Here is a 6,059-nt window from a genome sequence, read left to right on the forward strand (position 1 = left end):
CGCTACCTAAATTTAGTGGTGCAATGTTCATGTCCATCATAGATAAGGACGGCGACATTACGAATGGTGATAAACTCCACCACACCTGCATTCTTGTTTGAATGGTGCAGCTCTGGATACAGTTAGATCTCTGGACATAAACTAAAACAAAACATGCTAACTATCACATTGTAATAGACATTCTTTGAAAACGTTTCGATAATAAAAGACTTATATTTCAGGCCCACATTAGGGAGATCTTTGGTCTAGACAAGGTAGGTGTCACAGTGGGCAAGCTGCGGGAATTAATTAATCCAGTCAAGCTTGTAAGACTGGGAGAATCGTGAGTACAAGTAAAAGAAAATCGTTTATTGCTTCTAATGGCTTGTTAGGTGGTTGTATGTTTTGTGGGTCCTCTGCCCTGCCAATCGAAGCATCGTATACTTTTGCATTTTCGCGTTCGACGAATCTTCGGCCTTCCCACTTGGTCTTACGCTCTTACTTCGGGACTTTTACGTTCATGACCTGCTATCCGGAGTCAACTCAGTAGAAGAAGTGAGTGATATCAAGCAGCTACTAGCCTTCTTTCCTGAGGTAATTCTCAACTATGCAAATGACCCTAATATTCATTGCTGCATTCCCAACGTTGGTAGAGAAGGCTTCCTGAAATTCGACGAAGGCAGTGAATTCACTAAACCTCTGGGACTGGTCTGGGACCCCGTTAAAGACTGTTTTTTGTTCTCATTCACGCCGAGACTGGGATTTAAGAGGAATTTTAAGCGCTCTGCTTTGTCCACAATAGCTCGTTGTCACGATCCCCTCGTAATAATCGGTCCTACTCTGACTAAAGCGAAAATCATATTGCAACGTATTTGAAGGGACAAGTTGGAATAGGATGAAAGCTTGCCACACTCTCTAGAAATGGCCTTGTCCGCATTTCGTGCTGAATTCGCAGATGTACAGCAGTCTTCATTTCCGCGTTACATGCTCCGCCCTCGAAATTCATTGATTTTTCGATGCAAGCCTTGAAGAATATGGTGCTTGCATTTATATTCACTCAATCAAAGATGAAAACGTTCAAACACATCTGCTCCGGAACTTGGAACTTTGTACGGCTGCTCTGCTCGCGCAATTAGTGGGTGAGTTAAAAATAAATTAAATTTTTTGATTGTCGTGTTTATTGTTGGTGAGACTCGGCAGTCGTGCGTTCATGGCTCCAAGAAGAATCGCCCAAATTCAACGTATTTATCGCGAACCGTATCAGCGCTACACAGCAGCTCACACTTGACATGGTGTGGCGATATGTCCCTACAGTCATGAACCCAGCTGACATCATGTCGAAAGGAGCGACACCACGAGAACTCTCTGGGTCAGCTCTTTGGATGCAAGCACCATCATCTTTGAGAGAAACGGATAACCAATGGCCTAAAAATTCCGTAACTCAACTAAAACTTCAAGAAGTTCGTCAAAGAGTTCTGCTTACGTCAAACGATTGAGTCGACATATCGCTAACTTTTAAGTACACCAACTCATTCGCAATGATGCAGCGCATTTTCGGGTACGTGAACAAGTTCATCAACATAAAAAAATTGCCAACATGACAGCTTCCAGCTGAAGATATTAATCGTGGAACTCATCTGTTGGTTCGCATCGTTCAAAGAGCACAGTTCTGGTTATCCAGCAGTATCGCTTCGTTATCACCATTTCTGGATGACTTCGAATATATTCGAGTAGGTGGTCGCTTTCTTTCTCAATAATGGCTTCGACTGACGATTTATACCTCCACATTTTGACGGGTTGTGGGAAACAGCTAAACAACATTTTTATAGTACAATCGGCTCTTTCCTTGTTAGTTTTACCAATTGCATACATTGGTAAGCGAAATCGCTGCTGTCATTAATTCTAGACCTCTTGTACCGATTTCAGAAAATCCCAACGATCTAGACGTCCTGACGCCAGAGATTTTCGTAATGGTGGGCCGCTTACAACTTTGCCTGAACCTGCTCTCCCACTTCTGAACTAAAATCGTCTCGATCGGTGGCAGCGCATCACCCATATGCAACAGATCTTCAGGAATCGGTGGAGTCAAGAGTATCTGACTCTTCTAAATCAGCACGCAAAGTGGCGTACACCGCAGAAAAACATTAAAGTCAATGATATTATGTGCATCAAGGATGAAAACTTGGCGCCCCTAAAATGGCCTCTAGCTCGCGTGGCCGAAATTTTCCCCGGTGTAGACGGTGTTGCAGGAGTAGCTGTCCTGCGCACGTCGACTGGCATCATGCGCCTAGCAGTCAATAAGCTGTGCGTCCTTCCCGTTAACGATTCTGTTAAAAGCCCGATTCTTTCAACGGGGAAGGCTGTTCGGAGCAGCAGCCGATACAGCACCAAATTGCTCCCAACAGTTCATAATAATAGTACACCATATGGACATTTAATATTTTTAACTACAAGCGTAATGATTAGATGATGAAGAACTTATAACTGTAACTCAAAGTTTACAATTGTAAAAAGTCTACAAGTTATTAAGGATTCGCTTGTAGCTGCAAGTTCTATAATTTTTTGTAACACAAAATTATTTTATGCACTTGTAGCTATCAGGGAAATATTCTCCATTTGTAAATGTAGTTTCTACAAGCATTTGTAGATTCATTTTGGTTTGCTCTTTAATATACATCATTTTCGTCTAACCGCTCACTATCGAGTAATCTGAAAATCGACTAATGGAAATTATTCGAATAGGGTGGGTTTTGTCAGTAAGCATAAGTATAAAAAAATAAAATAAAAAAATGTTTACTCAAAGAAAACAACGATATTCCCGATATCAATACCAAATTCAAAAAATTAAATCTGAATATTAGACTCTGTAAAGCCCAAAATATAACCATATTGCTTTACATATCAATTGCAAAGCATAGACATATGGGCTTTTTCAGCGATAAGTCATAGTACGACATAGATTTGCAATAAATGGAACCGCTAGGGTGCGCTTAAGTCAAAATAAAAAATATATTCGACATAAAATTCATATTATATTTGCGTTAAAAATTAATTCAAAAACAATATTAACAAAAAAGTATCAATGGAGATTTTAGCAGCGTAATGTTTCGTAACGTGACGTCAGATACAATAACTTTGTAATGCGCCTTTGCGATTCGTTACGATACAAGGGTTCTGGTACGCGATTCCAAAAAATATCGTTTGAAAACTATTGATTAAAAAGTATCGGCAACGAATGAAAAAATATCGATATAGTATCGTATCGAAATTCGTATCCCTATTAACAATAGCTCTATTACGAGCATTTGTTTTTGGCGGACGTTTAGCACTTGCTGTGAAAAATAAAACATGTGTTATTAATTATATAAGGCTGAAAAACAAATAATGTTGAAAAAGTTGCATTATTTACAAAAAGTTAACGAAAGTAAAGAAATTCTAAAAAATTGTCGAATGGTTTTATTCACGATTACTGGGCTTATATCTTCAAGCACAATTTCACACTGTTCTCGATTCAGTCTAAACCCTTTCACAAATTCTGCGTTTCTCAGGAAGAAAGCAGGGGTCGGGATAGCTTCTATAATAAAAGTCCTTAGAAAAAGGTTATCTTTGGACTTTTATTTTATTTGGAATAAAATAATCAGTCAACCCGCACTTTTATTTTTTAAGTCCAGCAATAAAAGTTAAATTTGGCCAAATATTTTTTAGGTCCGGAATAAAAGTCTTTTCGTAATAATTAACAAACCGCTTATCCAAATCAATCAAATTTGGTATCGAATGAAAGGGGACTGAAATTGCTTTCAAATAGAAATATATAAACAGAAGGTTGTCACCTCTTTATACTTCTTTTTTTTAATTTATATATTTAATACGCGAAGCAATTTTTTGTCCAGGTCATCAGATCTGCACCGTTGCACATTAGGTCAAATGATTCATTTGGCTGTGCGAAATTTAAATTTCGTAAACGCAGTTGTTATTTTTTGATGCCATTCTGTAGGGAATACTCCAAAATAACAGAAACTTCACTTTGTTTTTGTAAAATAAAAATTACCGTTAGACAGCAATCAAACAAAGTTACACTTTCAAAGCGTTATTGACACGTTGTCGGTCGCGCGGAGTACTCGGGGCGCGAGCGCGGCGCGTGCGGTGTTGCGCGCTGACGCGCGCCGCCGCGAAGCTAAACAAATTTAATGTTTGAAGGAGAAATAATGTCAATGGATTTTATTATAAAGGTAATAATGTCAATTGACTTTATTTCGCACCAGGGTGGGAAATAAAGTCAATTGACCTTATTTCCGTTGATCTTATTACCTGTCACCGTTTGCAAGTAACAAATTTGGGGCTGTTGATATTTGCGAAAGTTCCATGAAACTCTTAGAAGAAAAAAACGCGCCTTTTTTGCAATTGTTTACCAAACAAAGACGAATATTATGGACTTATTATCCCGTTTCTTACTGATGAAGTTGTTTTAGAAATCAAAGCCGACTTTGTCGACCAGCAGCCGGATTCTAACTTTCGCTATCGCTAAAATGTGCTAAAATGCGAAAGCTAACATTTTATCCGAATTTTTGGCTATCCCCAAAAATTGCGGTTCTGTCCTCCCTTTCGCTAAAAATAACTTAGCCTAAATTTTAGTATTTTACCCGCCCGGAAGTGGCGCTGTACAACAACAGCAGCTGTCAAAATTTTCTTGCATTTTAATGGTGGTAAATAGTCCATTTTAATGGTGATAAATAGTGAAAATGGAAGTATGTGATAGCAAAAAAAAATACCAGCTCCAATTTGGATTACATTTCATCTCCTGTAGCATAGCTATGTTACAAAGACACTCGCGTCGATTCGCAAAGACTATTGATGAGCAGCCTTCGCAAAAAGGCAAATCCTTGAGAGAATCTACGGATTGCAATTTCGAAATTTGTAGCTCAAGGTGAATAGAGCTTTGAACATTCTTTTCGTAAACTAGTTTCAAAAACATTCGTATTCTTTTCAGGAAGTTACCAGCGATTTTTGGTAAATGTGTTACAATGCAGCATTTGCATTCTGAATATAAATGATATCGGTGGACAATTTGGGAAAAATCTTAAGTGAAAATGAAGTGTTTTATGAAGACTAACTGCTTTAGGAATCTCTCCTCAAGGCATATCTGCAAGACATGTAGTAAATATTTTTTTTTAATTAAGGGACTTCGATAACATATATTTTTTCCCCCTAGATGAAACCATTTATGTACATACTAGCTTATACCCGCGGGTTTCACCCCGCGCTTTTATACAAATAGGAAAAATAATTTAATGATGTTAGATTTTATTTCTGTGCCCATTTCGTTATAGCTCGTTATTTTCTAAGCGAGTTAAGGTATTTAGGCCGTTTAAAAATATGAAATTATAAAATCTCCTCTCTCCTCCCTCTAAGTTTACCTTAAAAGGTTTCCAGGTATACGACGCGTGAACGTAAAACCTTCTTGGAGGTGCCACGGCGAGTTCTAATATTTCCAACTCAAATTTAGTAACCTGGCCTTGATAAAATACCACTTCTCATTACTGTAGCAAATTCCTCAAGAGAGCTTTAGATTATAAGGTCGAACCCGGCTCTCCCTTTTCCATTTAATGAAATTGATTCTGTCTTCCACAAACACTTCCAGGGATATATGGCAAGAAAAAGTCAATTTGTACAGGAAGTGCCACGCCCATTTTGCTTATAACCCTAATCTTCTTCCATGAATTTAGAATTGATTTTACATACCCCAGTACCAAGTCCCAGTACTTTACCAGGAACATCTCTGGAGATATGCAGTATAAAACAATAAATTTGTACGGGAGGTACCATGTCCCCTTTTCGAATAACACAAATTCTTCTATATGAGTATGGAATTAATTTTGTATACACATCTCGGTGCCAAGTTCCAGTCCTCTGCAATAAACACCTCCAGAGATATGCAGCATAGAAAAATCAATTTGCATGGGAGTTGCCACACCACCTTTTCCAATAACTCTCATTTTTCTCCATGAGTATGGTATTAGTTTCACATACATACATGCATACATATGTATTTCCATACCAAGCTTGAGTGCTTTACCCCAAAC

At 38.2% G+C, this 6,059-nt stretch overlaps 1 long non-coding RNA gene across 1 annotated transcript; it reads left to right on the forward strand.

Moving 5' to 3' along the window:
* Window positions 1–483: 483 nt before the first annotated feature.
* On the forward strand, window positions 484–3,644 carry LOC108378556 (uncharacterized). The gene is made up of 3 exons (XR_001849423.1): window positions 484–495; window positions 533–534; window positions 3,551–3,644. It is a non-coding gene; the product is annotated as an uncharacterized LOC108378556 (long non-coding RNA).
* Window positions 3,645–6,059: the final 2,415 nt, after the last annotated feature.

Source organism: Rhagoletis zephyria, unplaced genomic scaffold, assembly GCF_001687245.7.
Source record: "Rhagoletis zephyria isolate East Lansing unplaced genomic scaffold, Rhagoletis_zephyria_1.1 Rzeph_scaffold_14388, whole genome shotgun sequence".
Taxonomy (NCBI): Eukaryota; Metazoa; Arthropoda; class Insecta; order Diptera; family Tephritidae; genus Rhagoletis; species Rhagoletis zephyria.